We start from the raw sequence: 20489 nt of genomic DNA on the forward strand, positions 1-20489 counted from the left end.
AAAAAAAGTTTTAAATTCTTGAGAGAAGTACTTTACAAATTTACTATCTTTCATCAGGAAGGGGTCCATATGCCAATGGCGGGGATGTCTCATTGTTCTTTGCCTTGATTTCCATATTTACAGCAGCATGGTCAGAAATTGCTATACTGCCTATTTTACAGGATGATATGGAATTTTCAAAAATCAAGGGGGCAAAAAACATATCAATTCTGGTATGGCATTTATGTGGATAGGAGTAAAAAGAAAAATCTCTGCCCTGTGGACGAAGACATCTCCATACATCTACTAGTCCTAATTCTTTGTTCAAATCCACCAGTTGTCTAGATCTGGGCGATACTCCTGCAGTACTCTTGGGAATCCTATCTATTTCTGGATCCATAATACAATTAAAATCGCCCCCTATAATTGTATGACAGGCACCGAGAGCCATCAATTTTGAGAAGACTTCCATCATAAATGGAAAAAGATGTGCCGGGGAACAATACAGATTTAAGATCCCATATTCCTCTCCATTTATAAGGGCTTTAATCAGAATATATCGTCCAGATTCATCTTTTATCTGACTTAGGATTTTGAAGGTGAAATTCTTCTGAATAAGAATAACAACTCCCCTACTTTTTGAGCTGAAGGAAAAAAGAAGGCCTGATCAAATCCACCCTGTCGTAATTTCAAGTGTTCTACATCCAATAAGTGTGTCCCCTGTAGGAGAGCTATATCAACCCTTTCTTTCTTGAGGTTTGATAATATTTTCTTCCTTTTGACTGGTGAATTACTCCCCTTGACATTCCAGGTGCACCATTTAACCGACTGGTTAACCATAATCGTTCGGGCAAGTCCGAGACCCCTCGGGAGGGGAAACCCTATTCAGAACATCCCGAGCATAAAGCATATAAAATTCACAAAAATAAAGGCTCTTTAATACACTCACATCAATATAATAAAAAAAACTATTTCTAAATAAAAAAAAATTTAAATGGAGATTTTCCCCCTTGTTCCCAGGGGTCATCATTTCCTTTCCAAAAGTCCATCATATCCTCTCCCAACCAGTGCCCTACCCTTGACCCAGGGCCCCCACGATAGGATGAAGAAAATTCAAATATACGAAAGAGCTAGAGTTAACAGTGAGCATCCTACTCAACCCCCCACCCACACCAACACCTGGATATACTTGGTAGTGTTAATACCATGTATAAACATATATAACTATAAAATTACAGCCTCAACAAGTAATAATTAAATAACATAATACAAAATAACAAGGGAAAACAACCCTGCTCCTAAAGACAGAAATAAAATAGGATAAGGTAACCACCTCTCCCCACCTACATTAACTAGACCCCCCCCCCGGCCTATATATATATTAAGAAAAAGGGGGTAGAAAATTGCTAAGTAGAGAACAAATAAATAAACCCCTCTCCCCACCCCCCGAAGATAATATCAAACAGTAAGATAAAGAAAGGGATTAATATAAAAAAAAGGAGGGTTTGTAAACCGGAGTGGGGAGAGAGCAAAACAACATCAATTAACTCTTACAATTTATCTAAGAGAGTCTAAAAATTCCTTGGCCTTTTCCGGCGATCCAAAGTTATACACGGACCCTTCATGGTTAAAGCGTAGCGTCGCTGGATAACGCAAGGAGTACTGAATATTTAAGTCCCTTAAACACTTCTTCGCTTCGTCAAACGCCTTCCTCTTTCAGACCAAAGCTAGGGAAAAGTCCTGAAATAACATAATCTTGGATCCTTTATAAATCATGGCTTGGGGATCTTTCGCAAGATTTCTGGAAGCTTCTAAGAGTATCTGCCTCTCCTTATAGCTCTGCAGCTGGAACAGGACCGGGCGGGGATGCTGGTTTGAGCCGGGCCTGCATATTGCAACCCGGTGGGCCCATTCTACCCTTACCTGGCCTGATCCAGCCTCCAGATTTAAAAGCTGTGGAAGCCACTGCTCAAGAAACGCTATAAGCTGGCCTTCCTCCTCCCGTTCGGGAAGGCCCAGGAAACAAATATTTTTTTGACGACCTTGATTCTGCTATAGTCTCGCAGGTCGCAGCCTTTAGCTCTGCCCCTCCGACTTAGCGCTCGATTTCCTTGATGTTTCGGTCATGCTTTTGTAGCGTGGCCGAGAGTGAATCCCATCGGCTCCAGGAATCTTCAATGAAGGCACCGATCTTTGCGTCAAGTTTGCAGCTGGGGAGGGTGGGGGAGGGGTTCCTGGCTACTGAGACCTGCGGGCTCCCTTCCCTTTAGTCATTTTTACAGGATATTAGACTGTTTAAATTCAGTACTGAGCAACTAATTACATTAAGTAAAAACTATTTTGAATGATTTGGTGACTGTGGTGAAGGTGGTGGCCCACTTTGCCTTAGTCTTGGGAGGAGCATGATAGACTCAGACTTGCTGGGTCGCTGCCATCTTGGATCCCCTTCCCACTCAGTTCATTTTAAAAATCGATTTAAGAAATGTGAAGCTCTTCATTGTATGAAATGGAAAAGTTCATATAGATTTGTCTTAATTCTCTCATTGTGAAAATATTTCAATTCTCCAGTAAACACTCTTAATTCATGCAAAAACTTGTATTAAAATGTGCCAGATTGGAAGTTGTGGGTGATTTATTTCCTGTGTGTAATCCACCAGATAATTAAATAAAATTGGACGCACAATTTGCATTTCTCAGCTCCGAAATGTACTGATTGCCTATTAATTCTTTGCAACCGAGTATGCAAAGGGGGAACTTGTTCTTTGCTAGTAGAGTGGAACAGTTCTATACCAGCTGAGAATTGACAATCTATTTTTCAGTTCACCCGTTTTACTTTCCATTGACTCGAAAAATATTGTCACAAATATTAATTTCACAACATAATAAAAACAACAGTTACATCAAGCAATAAATAAACTATCATTTTGTGGACTTCAGTGCAAAGATCAGGCACAGTGAGTAATTAGCTGCCAACAAGCTACAAGTTCACTTCATTTTGTTAACGTAAACCAATTTCACCCCCACAGCGAGTATGTTGATGTTATCAATGTTGACACAAATAATTCACATGCTTTTAAAAGAAACAAAACATAGTTTTTGTACAGCATCATGTCATTATCTCAGGATATTTTAAAGCAGTCCTCAACAAGTTGATTGCTTTTGCACTGGAACCCCCTATTACAATGTGGACACATGCACCAACTAGTCACGTCCAAAAGCCCCAGCAAATGAACTGTCAATGATTAGCTTCTGGTGGTCAAAGAATGTTGGCCGGGCCTTTGAGAGATGCCATTGTTCATCTTCAACAAGGACCTTGCAATCCGTTTGATCTGGCTAAAGATATTTTGCTAAAGATAGCAAAGTGTTATTATCTTTTTGCTGACACAGGAGCCGAACGCCCTCTGATAGTGGACTGGAGAAAGCACTTGTGTAGTTTTCCTTCTTGTTCTAATGTGACGTTGTGGTCCAAATGAATGTATATAAAGTAACACAGTGGTTGCTGACTATGCTAAGAAAGAACACGACGCAACTTTATGCAAATTTATTACAGAGAAAATTAAACTTTCCCTGTATGATCATCATTATGATCTGGCAAGCCTAATACGTTAGCATGCAAAATTTCTCCATACTGATTCCAACATCATTCTTTAATGTGGAGATAAGTGACATTAGGAATTATTATTTCCATGTTGATAAAATTCTTTGATTCCATCCTTGAAAGGTTTTTTTTTGGAAAGCTTTACTTACATCCTTGTATTACAAACACTGAGCTCTGTGTACAACAGTGCTCTGTAAGAAATGGCACTATAATGGGCAGCACAATAGTTCAGTGGTTAGCACTGCTACCTCACAGCACCAGGGACCCATGTTTGATTCCAGCCTCGGGCGACTGTCTGTGGGGAGTTTGCATGTTCTTCCTGTGTCTGCTTGGGTTTCCTCTGGGTGCCTGGTTTCCTCCCACAATCCAAAAGATGTGCAGGTCAGGTGAATTGGCCAGGCTAAGTTGTTCGTAGTGTTCAGGGATGTGTAGGCTAGGTGCATTAGTCAGGGGCAAATGTCGAGTGGTAGGGTAATGCGATTGGGTGGGTTACTGTTCAGAAGGTCAGTGTGGACTTGCTGAGCCTAATGGCCTGTTTCCACACTGTAGGGATTCTATATTAAAAATGTGACACATTCAAACCATAGCCTTAGAGAAACATATGGTGCTCGTGCCGTGGCAATTGAAATTGTACACCTCGTTAGTTGTTAAACGTCCAGGAAAGCAACATAAAGACAATTGGGCCTGACTGCAATCTGTCTAGACTCAATTTTGCAGCTTGTACATTCTATATTGATGGAAATCAAAAAGGAAGTGGACCATATTCATTCAACCACATGGAAAAGTATCGAGTTCTGTCCTTTATCCTTTCAGAAATGGCTGCCATTACTCCGTCACTGAAATTTTGCTAAACTTCTGCAATTCATAAAGTAAAAGACTTAAACTTTACCTTCTACTGCCTCAGTAGCTCCCAAAGCACTTTGCTGTCAATGGAATATATTTGAAATGCAGTCAGTGTGTTATGAAGTAGAAAATTTGATTGTCAATTTCGCACAGCAAGTCTCAAAGGCAGAAATCAAATAAATGACCAGATCATGTGCTTTAGCTCATGAGGTGAGGCATACATTGCTGGCCAGGACACCGGAAAAGCTTGATTTCTGTCCTTGAGGAATGCTGTGAGATCTTTTACATCGCACTGAGCGGAAAGGGGGAACTACAGATTAACATCACAAAAAGAAGGCATCTCTGAAACTGCGGTACACTCTGAGTATTCAACTGAAGGGCAAGCCTGGATTATATGTTCACATGCCTGGAATGGGGCTTGACCCTGAAACCTTTTGACTCAGAGGCAAGTTTGACAACACTGAGGCAAGTCTATTTTATGTGCAGACAGCCGTCCACACAAAAAAAATCAAAGCAACTGTTATTGGAATGTACAAACACCTTCAGGTAGAAGTGACAGAATTTTCTGAAGTTGTACAGCCCTCAGCAACTTGGTAACTTTTTTATAAAACATTTCAAATGACAGTTTGTATCTCACTATTATAAATTAAAATAATTTTATTACAATTCAAAGGCAGCTTATTAAATTTAATATTAAAAAAGGCATGAAACGACAATATTAACATTGCATTAAGAATATTTTAAAGCATTATTAGGAAATATAATAAGAAACAGAAACTGAACATTCAATAGAACACAGAACATAGAAAAGTACTGCACAGAACAGGCCCTTGGCCAACAATGTTGTGCTGAAGGTTAATCCTAATCTAAAATAAAATAACCTAACCTAAGCACCCCTCAATTCACTGCTGTCCATCTGCATGTCCGGCATTCGCTTAAATGTCCCTAATGACTCTGCTTCCACCACTACAGCTGGCAACACATTCCAAGCACTCACAACTCTCTGTGTAAAGAACCAACCTCTGATATCTTCTTTGTACCTTCCCCTAACGCCTTAAAACAATGACCCCTCATGGCAGTCATTCCTGCCCTGGGGAAAAGTCTTTGGCTATAGACTCTATCCATGCCTTTTATTACCTTATACAATCTGATAATAGTTACACTCCACTTAACTATTCTTCCACCCTGTTCCCTATTTCAACTCATCATTTCACTTTCCATAGTTTACTACAATTTTAGGCTTTTGGGATTCACTTTTGCTCATTCTAGACATCGCTTTGGCATGGAGACATTTGTAGTAGAAGGTCATTCATTTATTAAATGGATTATTCAAGTAAAATTTTAAGTTTAAGATAAATTATAAATCATTTATTGAAGTTGAAAGTGTCCAGCGTACCTTTTAAGGATTAAGTACGGGAATTTAAAGCTATAGGAACTATTAATGGAACCTGACTTCCCAAACCAATGCTCCAATATTTAAACCAAACCTCACCATTGCATTAGTCCTCATGACTTTATCCCAAAGATAGCACGTAACTTCTGAAGAAGAGTCATATCAGATTCAAAACATTATATATGTTTTTCTCTCTCCACAAGTGCAGCCAGAACTACTGGGGTTGCTTCAGCTTTTTCGATTTTATTTAAGAATCTTTAGTAATAATGTACTTATTATTGTATAAAATAGGATGTAAATTAAAACACTTGAGATTTTCGTTTGTTGCTTTTACTTAATTTTACTGAGAAGTGCCCATCACCACTTAGAAATATGCCAAAATGGCTTACTGTCTCTCCAATGGAGTGTGAGGTTTGTGTGTGGCCTTTTCTGTATGTGTAGTGTCAGAATGATTTATTGTTTTATGAAATATCTGTGGATTGAATTTTCTAGTGGGCGGACGGGGAGCTCACTGTGTGGGGAAATGTGTTAGTCACCACTGTAACTATATGTACAGCTGTTGGCAAGAAACTGATCAATTTAGATAGATATTGTCTATTCTGTCTCCTACCTCACTGTTGTACAGAGTAGGGCCAAGGATGGTTAGCTACAGCTATGATCACGTCGATTAAAATCCTGGTGGCAGTTGCTTCTGCATTGTAATGCTCTTCATATTCTGCCCTTGGGTTCCTAAATAGGGTAGATTTCCTTATGTTCAATGCACCTATACTTTCTGAATAAATAAACCCACTGCGGTATGGTGATGTTAAGAATTGAGTAATAAAGAACTCTCAAAAACTGAATTTGCAGGTATAGGATCACGCTCAATGAAAAGGCAGGTTAGAGAACTGTGTATCGATGTGAGGAGATACAATTTTTGCCGCTTCTCATTTTAGAAAATTGTGAGCCTTGTGAGTTATGAACAATCATTTGCACAGCTGTCGAGTGAGATCGCTTTGCAGAGAGAGATTGGATTTGGAAATGTACTTTATGTGGTGACATTCAAAAAATGTATTATAATGAAAGCTGTGGAGCTTTAATTCAAATAAAAATCAGCAATTGGCGAAATACTTGTTAGCATATTATAAAAGCTGCTAGTAGTGATCTTGATAGGAAAATGTAAAAATATTTACCTTTTTCAGAGGCAGGGAAAGACATCTTAGGGACATGGTGATCAGACAAAGAAATAAATGGGAAATAAATGGATTGAAAATTGCTTGGCTGATAGGAAACAAAGGGTAGTGATAAACGGCTCCATTTCGGAATGGCAGGCAGTGACTGGTGGGGTACTGCAGGGATCCATGCTGGGACCGCAGCTTTTTACAATATATGTTAATGATATAGAAGACAATATCAGCAATAACCTTAGCAAATTTGCTGATGATACAAAGCTGGGTGGCAGGGTGAAATGTGATGAGGATGTTAGGAGATTACAGGGTGACCTGGACAAGTTAGGTGAGTGGGCAGATGCATGGCAGATGCAGTTTAATGTGGATAAATGTATGGTTATCCACTTTGGTGGCAAGAACAGGAAGGCAGATTACTACCTCAATGGCATTAATTTAGGTAAAGGGGCAGTACAGAGAGATCTGGGTGTTCTTGATGGCAAGCATGCAGGAACAGCAGGTAGCAAAGAAGGCTAATAGCATGCTGGCCTTCATAACAAGAGGAATTGAGTATAGAAGCAAAGAGGTGCTTCTGCAGCTGTACAGGGCCCTGGTGAGACCACACCTGGAGTATTGTGTGCAGTTCTGGTCTCCAAATTTGAGGAAAGACATTCTGGCTATTGAGGGAGTGCAGCGTAGGTTCACGAGGTCAATTCCTGGAATGGAGGGATTACCTTCCACTGAAAGGCTGAAGCGACTGGGCTTGTATACCCTTGAGTTTAGAAGACTGAGAGAGGATCTGATTGAGACATATAAGATTATTAAAGGATTGGACACTCTGGCAGCAGGAAACATGTTTCCGCTGATGGGTGAGTGCCGAACCAGAGGACACAGCTTAAAAATACGGGGTAGACCATTCAGGACAGAGATGAGGAGAAACTTCTTCACCCAGAGAGTGGTGGCTGTGTGGAATGCTCTGCACCAGAGGGCAGTGGAGGCCCAGTCTCTGGATTCATTTAAGAAAGAGTTGGATAGAGCTCTCAAAGATAGTGGAATCAAGGGTTATGGAGATAAGGCAGGAAGCGGATACTGATTAGGAATGATCATCCATGATCATATTGAATGGTGGTGCAGGCTCGAAGGGCTGAAGGGCCTACTCCTGCACCTATTGTCTATTGTCTATTGCTAGCTGCCCAGAGATCTGCAGGTCAGGAATTAGCCTGGTCATTCACATGAAGACCACAGCAGCAGCTTGAAGCCCCAAGTAGAGGCCATCCAGCAACTGAGGGACAGGCAACCACATAACAACAGCATTGTGGGTCTCCAAGGGATTGTCCATTAGCACCCTCCACTTCTTCATCTGTATGTTACCCCTGACTGACAGCATTTGTTGTCTTGGAGTAAACAGTGGAAGAATACATAATCCTTCTGAAGTTTACAGGATTGAGGAAAGAATCTGAAACCTGTAAATGTGGGCCATTGGTGGTGCAGGAACATTTACAAAATTCCGAGCCAAATGTATGAAACACCAAAAACCAAGAGTGTGACAAAGCCAGGTCCACTGTCCTCAGTGTCTTGATAATGATAACACATGGCCTGTCAGTTTTTGACTTCCATTATCTGATTTCGATAGCTTTGACTGTAATGGACTGAAATGGTTTTAACACAAACTTAGAAGTAGCCACAGGTACCATCCAATCATAAATTGAGTGAAGCTTCATGAAACTATGAACAAGCACAAACCAGTTTGAACTGAAATTAAGATTTTAATCAAAAGAGACAGATACCAGTCAGACATGATGAAACCTGCATTTCCTGTTTGATTTACTCCTGTAAGAGAAGGTCACACATTGGAGATTAAAAACATCATCCATAATTATTCAGACTGCAGACAATAAACCCAGACATGGAAATATATGAATGAGATATACTTCAAGAAAATGGTTTGGCAGAGCAGGAGAGATAGCAGAGAGATAGGTGTGTAAGTAGAACAAGAGAAAGTTGTCTCTCTCTCTCTCTCTCCCCCTCCCTCTCAATCCCTTACTCTGGAAGTATTCTGTTCTGGGCAATCACTAGACTCCAGTCAGAACTAAAAACCATACACATTTATCATTTGCTGAACCCCAATTGGGAGGTTTTATTCTATTGTTGTACACTCTGTAAAAGCTCAACACAAGTCTGAATAAGCCCATGAGCCTGGCTGATGATTTACAAGTGTGACTCATCAGTGTTCATTTGATTCACTTCTGAAAAGGGATGGCTGCAGTGTTCTGAGCTTCCTACAACTTTGGATAACTGCAAGATTTGGGAAGAGCAAGGACCCTCTTTGGAGAAGGAGGGATGTGATATAGGCTATTCACCAGAAGACCAGTGAGTTTAACTTTGCTAACAGGGAAACCTCTAGAAACAATTATTTGGGTTAGAATTCGTAGTCACCTGGAAAAATGTGAATTGGTTCAGTAGGTTCGGCACTGATTCGTTAATGGAAAATCTTTGCTGATTTGCTGGAGTTTTTTGAAAAGAGGGTTGGTGAGTGGAAAGCTGTGATTTGGTATATTTGGACTTCCAAAAGATGTGGAAGAGGCTTCCAACAGATTTGTGAGGCAAGTTAAGAAGAAAAGGGATAATAGCAATAGGGACACAAATTGGATGAAGGATAGGAAACAGTGAGTTATAGTTCCCCAGGGCTTGTATTGCTTTTCCTGATACATAGCAAACTGTGAAGAAGACAGTGTGGAACTTCAAAAGGATGTTGGTGGAGTTTACATATAGGAGGCAGATGAGGTTCAATGCACAGATGTGTGAAATAATGCACTTTGGAACAAGGAACATGGAGAGGCCATATAAAATAAGAGAACGTCTGCTTAAATCAACTATCTGAAGGTAAATTCTGAACTGCATACATTAATCTCTAAATTTTTAACTGCACATGTACAAACACATGGGCAATATAAAGCCGAATTTTTAAAATTAGAAAAAAAAGTCCTTTATTTAACAATTTATTTTTTTCTTGAAAAATTAGATTTGAAGCAGGTGCATTTTGATCGACACGTTGGTGCTAGTTTGGACAATTTTCAAGCTCCTCCCAGTCTTTGTTACCAATGCTACTGTATTTTAAAGAGACTTTCAGAGTGTCTTTTGAAGTGTTTTCTTTTCTCTTTTTTTTGATCTTCAAGATTCACCTATGTTTTTATCTTTTTTTATTTCAATGTCTTTCCAAGATTTCCTTGCTACTACCCATACTTCCGGATGTCAACAACTACGATGAAGAAAGGATGCTATTCTAAAACATATCCAGTAACAGAGACTGTGTTTACATGTACATAAGTCACTAAAAATGCAATAAAGAATCATAGAATGCCTACAGAGTGAAAGCAGGCCATTCGGCACATTGAGTCCACACCCTCCCTCCCAAGAGCATCCCATCCATACCCACCTGTAATCCCATCCGTAACCATCCCTGTAATTCTACATTTCCCATGGCTAATCCCCCTAACCTGCCCATTCCTGGATACTATGGGCAATTGAGCACAGCCAATCCACCTAACCTGCACATTTTTGGGAATAAAACATACAGTTTTCTAGGCTTCGTATATAGAGGTAGAGAGTACAAGAGCAGGGAAGTTATGATGATCCTAGATAAGACACTGGTTAGGCTTCAGCTGGAATACTGTTCCAAGTACCACCCTACAGGAAGATTGTGAATGTATTAGAGGTAACGAAGAAGCCGCTTACAAGAATGGTTGCAGAAATGAACCATTTCAGTTATGAGAAAAGGTCGGGGAAGTTGGGATGGGTTTCCTTGCAGAGGAGACAGCTAAGAGGAGACCTGAGATAAGTTTTCAAAATCACAAGGGGTCTGGACAGTGGGGGTAGGAAGAATCATGTAAACAGTTTTAAAATGTTTGGAAAAGGAAGCAAGCAACTTATTCACACAGTGAGTAATCACTGTCTGGAATGTACTGTCTGGAGGTTTAACTGAGACATTCAAGAGGACATAGGTTTTGATACACATAACCATCCAGATTTGTGGGAAATACATTGGAGTTTGGCACTGCATTATAAGGTTTCGAAAGCCAGTGGAGACACAATGAGACAAGTGGTCTTCTTCTGCACGTAACGATTCAGGGAACTGGGGGGTGTTACACATTGCTGTTCAGGGGTCTTCATAAAAATGAGGTTCCAGTAAGTTTTACCAATCAACCTATCTGTAAGCCTCAGACTGAATTGCAGCCACACCTTCCCTTCACAGAAATCAGGTATGATCCCTCCCGCAGTCTCACATTGTTTAGTGCTGAGACTTGCTGCATCATTCTGTATTACTGAAACATTTGCTTTGTCAGATGGCAGGCCATGACACACAAGACAGAAAAATAATGTAAAAGGCTCACAAATAACATTAAGGCTTTGCAATCTAACATTGTTTAACACGGCCGTATGAATACCTTTGCACAACTACAAATCTTTATTCCTTTCCCCAGCTGGTACAAAACCAGTGGCTTCAGCAGATGCAGGCTGCTCCGATTCATGAGCTGAGTGCTGAGCTGTTTTTGGCCGTGGCCCTCCAAGATTTGCAGCCTTTGAGAGCCCCCTACCAAGCACCTGCATTGACAAAGGCAAGCATGGCTGCTCAGCCTCACAATATGAGGCGACTGGTCTGGGTTAGGGTGCGGGCAGGTGGCTGGGGGTAGGGAGACAATATGCAAAATTGGAAGCACTTTGAGCTGAATTCCCCCACTTCCACATTTCCTTTCCCCATCATCTCATGACCCACTCTCCACTTCCCTGTTAACGATGAGCTGGAGAACACGCCATCCAGATCAGTGGTCCAACAAACAGCCAAAGCTGTTTCAATGTTTTTTGAAAGGTGATATTAATAGTGTGCAAGCCATATCTGAATCCATGTGCATGCACGTTTAATGTTGTATTCAATGTTCTATGCCCAGGGCCGACCTTCTGCTGGGTGAAGACATTATTGTAGTTGCCTGCAATAACGTTGAAAAGATATTTGGATATTTACGTGAATAGGAGGGATATGAGCCAAAAGCAGGCAGTTAGAACTGGTTTGCTTTGGGAACATGGTTGGCAAAGACTCATTGGACCGAAGGGTCTGTTTCCATGCTTTGGACTCTATGACTTTATAACGTGGCACTCATGCTTGACATGGACTTGTTGAATCTCTTTGTAAATGTGCATTGAGCAGCTGGAAAGCTTGGTAGTATATGACACATTCCTCGCTGCTTTTCCAGGAATATTCCTTTGCTGGCACCAGTGAAACATAAAAATTGCTGGTTACAAAATCTGAGCCTGAAACATTCTAATTTTATATTCGCACCAGATTTCAAACAACTCTTCATGATTTGTAATACAGAAAATGAACCAGACTGCCAACATAAAGTTGAAAACTCCAAAAGGATTAGAAAATAGTCTATTTCAGGCTTCTTGCTATTTACAAATGTGCTCAAATCTTATCAGAGTTGAGGAGCACTGCTACCAACAGGAATAAAACAGCAAATGGTCTTTCATTTACTACTTATGAGAGGTCAAGTGCTAGAGATGGTTTTCAGTAATGCTTCCAATTTCCATGAGAGGGTTAAAATTGTGCATTTTTTTTTATGAACTCACCATCCATTTCTTTAATGGGCAGGTCTGAATTTGCTGAGGCCCAGTGAATCACCCAACATATAGATAATTGCTGTTCAGATCAAAAGAGTATTTTGCATCAAAAAGGCAAGTAATCTTTCTTCAAAATTGTGCAGTCTAATTTATATGTAAATACACAGTCGGGAGCTGTGCTTTAGCAAAACATAAATTAAAGAACAGGGGACAAACAAACAAATTGCTTTTGCTTTATAGGCTTCAAGTCTTTGGCACACATAGTCCTCGGTTTTGGCAAGTTACCCTGTGAAATTGAGCTTGGATCTTCCAATAATGAGTGTATATGAATTGCTTCAACTCCAGCTAGCCAACAAGGGAATCAAAATGACTAATGAGCACATAAAGGAGAACAGAATGGAGAATGGCACCAGTATGAAGAGGGACAGATGGGGTAAATTGACAAGAAAAAGTTAAGAGTTATGAGTAGGAAGGACATTTAATTTATCTTGCCACAAGGTCTACAATAAGCTTACACTCTAGCCAGCAATCTATTTAATAGTTTCTGAAATTTTGCCTGTAATGCTCTGCACTGATGTGTTAAGTTAATCTGACTGAAGAAAAACATTTTGATATTAAAAACAAAACAGTGCAGATGCGGGATATGTGAAAAGGAACTAGAGAGAGAGGCAAACATACGCATGAAATAGAGGAACAGAGAAGCACAGAATGAAAGTTTTAATTTTACCTTTTACAAGTTTGAGCTTGTGTTGGCCTGTTCAGATCACAAAATGCGTGGTAAAGCCAGATTAACCTTTCCCATGCTGTTTGTTATTTTATAAACAATGGAAGAGCATCCCTCAAATGCCTACATTCCAGTCTCTTCCATTTGCCATCTGACACCACTGACACCACACATCAGGCCAGTGTCTCTTGTCTGCATTAACTCCAACATTTAAATGTTTCCCTTATTTCTCAGTAAGTAAAACAGAATACAGCCACTAGTTTTTGCTTGCAGAGGATTGCCCTGTTTGATCATAACTTTCTTTGTCTTATTGAATATTTCACTCTACACACAATTGGCCTTTTTATTTGTGTTTTGTATTAATTGTAGATGTACTGATTCCACCAAAACACATACATTCCCTGCATCTTCATGCTGAGTAATTTCAATACTATTCATTGGGTATATGTGCTTCTATTTTCCCTTTCTTTTGCAGTAACTAACACAAAATGGGTAACTTCCTTTACAAAAATAAGCCAATTACTGTTTTCCTAGATTGTTCTCAATGAACATTTCACTGGAAGATATCATTGGCTCATTATAACTGGCACTGATCAATAAGCTGCTCACCAATGATCATTTTAAGTTTTGGTAGAATCAATCTGTTCCCAGCCTCAATTGCAACTTGGTTTAAACATGGTCAAAAGAGATTAAAATTGGTGAGTGATTTCCAAATTGCCATTAAGGTAAATACTTGATCAAGTGTGCAGACAAGAAGGTTGAAAGAAATGCAACTCAGTGAGAATCAGAGGAAAACTCTCACAGGATGGAATCACACTGAACACAAAGGTGGTTGCAATTGTTAGAAGCCAATCATTTCAGAATGTCACTGCATTAGTTCTTCAGTTTAACAACTTTGGCCCAACTACCTTCAACTATTCCATCAATGAAGTTCTCTCATATGATTTTATCTCCCATTGAATCAATGTGAGGATATTTGCTGATAATTTTCCAATGTTCAACTACATTTGGAATTTCTCAAAAGCTGAAGCAGCCCACATGCCACGTATCAAGACATGGGCATGGCTTGGCAAGTAACACTTGCATTAAACAGTGCCAGGTAATAACCAATTCCAACAAGAGATAAGATGATCATCTTTCCTTGGCTTTCAATGGCAGCACCATCACTGGATCCCTCCCCATCAACACTTTAGAGAATAGCATTGACCAGCAAATCAATCTGACTAGCCATAAAAATACTGTGTCTACAAAATCAAGTTAGATACCAGGAATTCTATAGTGAATAATATATTTCTTAGTCTTTCCCAGCTGCTCATCATCTAAGAACTGCAAATAAGTATGATGGATAGCTTCCAAATGAATTGGATAGATGCTGTGCAATAGAAAGTAAGAGTTTAGGCTCCATCAAGCATAGGCAGCCTGTTTGAAAAGCACTCTAACCATGACCTCGGTGTTCACGCCCTTGAACAATAGTAAGGCAGCAACTTACACCAAATATTAAGTGCATCGCAGCAATTTACTGAAGATACTGAATAACATCTCCCCAAAACTCCAGCCTCAATCATCCTGACAGGCAACTGCAGACAGTACATGCAAACACTATCACCTGTAATCCATACAATATCCTGTCTTGGAATAATACCACTGTTTTCTCAGCTCTCCTGTGTCAAAATTGTGGATCTCCCCATCCAACACCAGCGTGAAAGTTAAAACCAAAAGAGCTATGGATGCTCAAAATCAGAAATGAAAAATTGCTGGAAAATCTCAGCAAGTCTGACAACATCTTCAGAGAGAAATCAGAGTTAACATTTCGGGTCCAGTGACCCTTCGGGACCTTTTGTCTCCACAGAGGCTGCCAGAGCTGCTGAGCTATATCAATGTGAAAGGACTGCCCATGTGGACTACAGCAGTTTAAGAAGGCCCAGGATCTTTCCAAGGGAAACTGAGGTAGGCATTAAACATTATCTTGTCACTGGCAACCAAACTGATATTTTAAAACCATATTTACATTGAATTCCATTTTCTATTGTTCAGCTCACACCAATATGGAACAAAAGCAAAATTCAGTGATTGCTGGAATCTGAAGGAAGAACGGAACATGCTGGAAATGTTTCACAGACCCAGGTAGGAATAGAATGAGTTGATGTTTGGATTAATGGCCTCATTTCCATCCCAGGAATGGTTAGAAATGTTATGGGTTTGAAACAAACGCAGAGACAGGGTAAAGGTGGTAGATAGTTCGAAGGAATGAACAAAAGGGAATGTCTTTTATCAGAAGGAAATATTCAATGACAAAGGGGATAATAATTCAAGGTGATGGCAATGGCACATTTACATATTTCAAAATGATACTAGAAGAGGTGCAAATTGGAATTGCAAAATCAATATAAACAGTTGCTCTTTGTGTTTAAAAAAAAACTTATTTCACTGAGTTCTTTATTTAGAAACACAGATAATAGCCACAGGTGTCATCCATTCAGCCTTTTGAACCATTGAATATGATCATGACCGTTCATGCAATTTCCACTCCCACTTTCTCCCCATACCCCTTGATCCCATTAGCTGCAAGTCCTTCTTGAATATATCTAATGAACCGGCCCCAACAGCTTCCTGTGGGAGAGAATTCCACAGGTTCACATCTCTCTGAGTGAAGAAATTCTTCCTCATCTCAGTCCTGAATGGCCTACCTCTTACTCTTAGACTGAGTTCCCTAGTTCGGGACTTCCCCAACATCGGGAGCATTCTTCCCACATCTGGCCTGTCCAGTCTCATCAGTTTAACTTTGGTCTATCCAGTCTAATACCCTTACTTTTTCTGTGTTTGTACAAATTGTAATGAGTGTCTGAATCTAAGGCAATGATATAAATTCGTAATGGTAGCCCATAATGTACTTTCCCGTTTCTCCCACACTTGGACACTACTTCTCTAACTGGAATTATTTCCCATCCATTAGCCAATTTCATATCTGTCTTCCAGTTCTTTCTGGAATCCCCATAGCTTTGAGCTGAAATGGTCATTTGTTTCTAGTGAAATGTAATGTAACACCATTTGAAAGTTGAAGTGCTCAAGTTTAATGCACTGCAAGGATTTAGTTAAAATGATAGAGAACATTCTTGCTAGCAGCCTGCAAGATAGAATCACAAAACATCTATGAAACCAGCAACTAAAAGAATCCCAGTGTTAATTTTCTCCATTAAGAATGAAGTTAAAAGTGGAATACTGATTCTTAAATCCAAAGTTAATTTCCCTCAAATCCTCCTGCCACTGGGCACAAGTTTAAAAGCACAGATAAGTAATTTGACATATTTTCTTTCACAATGGTGTGGTGTCTGGAAGACTATGATAACAGCTAAACATAGTAACTTTCTCAATGGTCTTTAAGGCCATGGCTAGAGAGCAAAATGACTGAAAGGTTCTAAGCAGGAGCCTGTTCCATTGCCTGTCACAGATTAACTCACAGACAGGAAACCTTAACCTAAATGAAACAACTCCACATCACCAGCATCAAGGAATTGAAGAAAAATCAATATTTTCTATTCTATTTGCCCTTGGTCTATTGCACTTATTGATTTTGAATTCAATGCAGCTTCTCCTTCTTCGATTGAATTTGTTCACCTTCCTGCTATTTACTTTACCAGATTTGTCCCTTTTGCTTAATATAAAATCTGATTTAATTGCACAAGGGGTTAACTTTGTGTGGCCCTATTGACCATCTAGAACAGTGATTCCCAAATCCTTCTCACTGTGACTTCATGTGAATGACAAACTTTGACTGAAACTTCTTTGAATAGCTCCATGGGATCCTCTACATCTAAACTGGCAGAAAGGGCTTCAGTTTAATGTGATGGTGTTGCATAATATTGCTAAATTGCAACAGAATATCTGAATATTGCACAGACATGAATTATCTACAATATCTGCATAGGCACCTTTATATGTATTCGTAACATGTATTTCTTCTATTGCCATTATGATGTGATCAAAGAAAAGTGATAGAATTGACAAAGTGCAGTTCAGAAGTACAAAACCTTTCTCTGATTCAATCAAGTTACACATTTCAGTTAGATATCCAATATTTCCGCCTGATTATTGTGCAATCTGGTTCAATAGGAGGGCTGAAATGGTTTTACTTGAGCCCAATCATGAACAGCATCAACAGATCAATTGGGGCATGTGGAGATCTCGCTGGTCTTAATGGAAAAAAATAACATTTAAATAAAAGTGCTCAGAGTCCCTGTTAGATTGTTGTGGTATATGTGAAGAGTTAGGAACTAATTGTTATGAGAATGTGCATCCAGGGTGTCACATTTACTGTTACACTACACTCTGATGTCAAGCAACAATGTACAAGTCCACTACTGCATGGAGAGCTTCAAGAAATGCACTCAAAAGTTGTAGTTTCTTGAGACTAAAATTGTGCTTATGTTAAACTTTGGCAACTGGAAGTCTCATGGCAATGAGTGCCAGCAAGTAAGACTCAAAGAGCAATCCAGAACCCCAGGCTGATATCCTATGTATGTGGGTTTGAATCCCAATATGACAGATGGTGAGAATTGGTTTGAATAACATTTGAAATGGAAAAATAAAGCTATCCTAATGGAGACCATGTAACCGTTGTCAATTGCTATGAAAGCCCATTTGGATTAAAGTCTTTTAGAGAAGGAAATCTGCCCTTAACTGATCTGATTTATATGTGTCTCCAGAACTACAGCAATATGGTTGACTCTTCACTGCCATCTAGGCAATTAAGGATTCTCCACAATTCCTGTCAAGCCATTCTGTTTAGATTTAATGTTATGTTACACATCTGCATGTATTGTCCTCCCAACCTGGTCTTTTCTCTCACCAATTAGTGTAAATGAAGTGTTTTGATTGATTCATGAGATGTAGGTATATCTGACTGGGCCAGAATTGATTGCCTGTCCCTAATTGCCCTTGAGATGTTGGTGGTGAGCTGCCTTCTTGAACCACTGCTGACTGGGTGATGTAGGTGGACTCACGTGATGTAGGGCATGGAATTCCAGAATTGTGACCCAGCGGCAATGAAAGAAGATGATGGATACATTTCCAAGTCGGGATGGTGAGTGGCTTGGAAGGGAACTTGCAGGTGGTGGTGTTCCCATGTATTTGCTGCCCTTGGCCTTCAGGATGGAATTGGTCATAGGTTTAGAAGGTGCTGTCTTGATGAATTTCTGCATTTGTGGGTCAGTTCTAGAACTAATCTCATGAATCGTTTCTGCACCATCTCTCATGTCTTTAGAAATTGGACTCAAAATTCCATTAAGCACAAATCAGTGTTTTATTCAGGATCATTATAGCTTCCTTGCTGTTGTCCTTTATATTGTCTTAAAGCTGTACTTGCTCAGTCTCACCCTCATGGAGGAGGAGGCCTTGGAAATGGTGAAACATCAGGGTGGTCTACAATCGCTGATGGTGGGCAGAACACCCACCTCAAAAAAGTGAAAGTACAGGTGCAAAAGAGTATGCCTAGCAGGCAAAGTGCTCATGTGACTACTCTTGGACACAGTAAATGTTTTTGTTCTTTCCAACAGGTCAACATCAAGTTGAAACATGCAGAGCTCAAGAGACCAAGGATGAGCGAGCCTCCTCAGAGGAGGAGTGTGAAGGATACTCCAAGGATGCAGTGTCACATCAATCTCTGTCACTCTCTGCCAGCCCAAATATTCTCACATGTATACAGATTTGTGTATATTATGTCAAATTGAAGTGAAATAGTCTTTGAACTTACTCAACACACATATACTTGTTGCAATTTACTTTTAAAACGAATGATCTTTTACATTGCCAAGGGCAGTGCTTGTAAGGATTGCTAAATCATGATGGCATCTGGGAAAAAAAAATCAAATCAAACTGAGCTGGAATGCTTAGAACTTAGCCCAGCAATCCTTCATTTTATCATTAATCTGAAGGTGCAGATCTGCTTTCAAACCAACACAGGAAGACAAATGATGACTGATGACTATATTGATGAAAAATCTTGGGCACTGGAAATTTAGCAGCTCCAAGAAAACTGAAATGGTCTCATAACAACTGACCCACTTTCATGTCTCATTTTTAAGACTGTTATTCCCTCCACTGTCAAGTAAATCTTTTAAGACTGAAGGCAATCGCTTTCTGACAGGATTCTGAAAAAGGTAAGATGGATGAATATATCTATTAAGATTTACATGAGTAGCACATAGCATTAGCGCAAGGAATTACAAGAATGTTGGAATTCACAAAAGGCAACAACAGAAGTAATATATTGCCATGAAAATCCGAGCTAAATCATTTCCTGTGAACAACTTGTCAGATAATCAAAATATCATGTTATGGGGGGAAAAAACCAAGCAAAGTACTAACAGTAATTAACTTATTGAAATTCTCTTCATTCTGATCCCAAAACATTTGGTCACACTCTATTCACAGCAAATTATTTAAAGAAAGTATGTCTCAAAGGATATATTTAGGTATCATACAATTGCAGCAGGGAGTCTGAATTGATACATGTGCAGGTGGGAGACCTGACACCAGGTATTGTAGCTCGATCATATTCCTGTCAAGAAATATTCCCTGCTGAGAACGTAGGATGGATGAATTTGTAGAAGATACTTGCATTTTAGTTTTTTTTTGGATTTCAATATAATGGAAGAATTTCAAAACTCAAACAAAATCAGTTTGAAAAAAACTAGGCTAGAAGTAAGGTATGTGAATGCATTGTGAACAAAGCATCAGGCATAATTATGATGTTCTCTTTCTATCATCTTTATAAAAACATAATAAGGAAAGGAATGGCAGTGTTATATATTAACCACAGGTTGCCATGCCAAGCATTTAAACTAATATTTTGTCTACCCTCTTGGAAGGACATTGATTATTTTATTAAAGAGTTCTCGCCATTGTTCTGTGTAATTCCCCACTGCCATCACCAAAGCAGACAGCCTGGTTATTACCTCAATACTATCAGTCACAATTTGCTGAGGGTAATTTGATTGCAATGAATCCTACACTGCAACAGTGACAATATTCCCAAAGCACAAGGCGGGCTGCAGAACACTGTGGGACTTCCCAAGGACATGAAAGGTGTGATATGAAGCTGAATGAGGAGAGAAGTGCCCACATTCTGTGTATAATTCTGTTTGGGTAGATACCAGATTAAGCTTTTTGATAAATGCTGGTTTCATATTGCTT

The 20489-nt window shown here is 39.6% G+C and overlaps 1 long non-coding RNA gene across 1 annotated transcript; it reads left to right on the top strand.

The window, feature by feature from the left end:
* Positions 1-9214: 9214 nt before the first annotated feature.
* LOC132826915 (uncharacterized) lies at positions 9215-19595 on the top strand. The gene is made up of 4 exons (XR_009645938.1): positions 9215-9328; positions 15148-15245; positions 15333-15422; positions 18851-19595. It is a non-coding gene; the product is annotated as an uncharacterized LOC132826915 (long non-coding RNA).
* The last annotated feature ends 894 nt before the right edge of the window (positions 19596-20489 follow it).

The sequence above is a fragment of the Hemiscyllium ocellatum genome, chromosome 23 (genome assembly GCF_020745735.1).
Source record: "Hemiscyllium ocellatum isolate sHemOce1 chromosome 23, sHemOce1.pat.X.cur, whole genome shotgun sequence".
NCBI classification, from domain to species: domain Eukaryota; kingdom Metazoa; phylum Chordata; class Chondrichthyes; order Orectolobiformes; family Hemiscylliidae; genus Hemiscyllium; species Hemiscyllium ocellatum.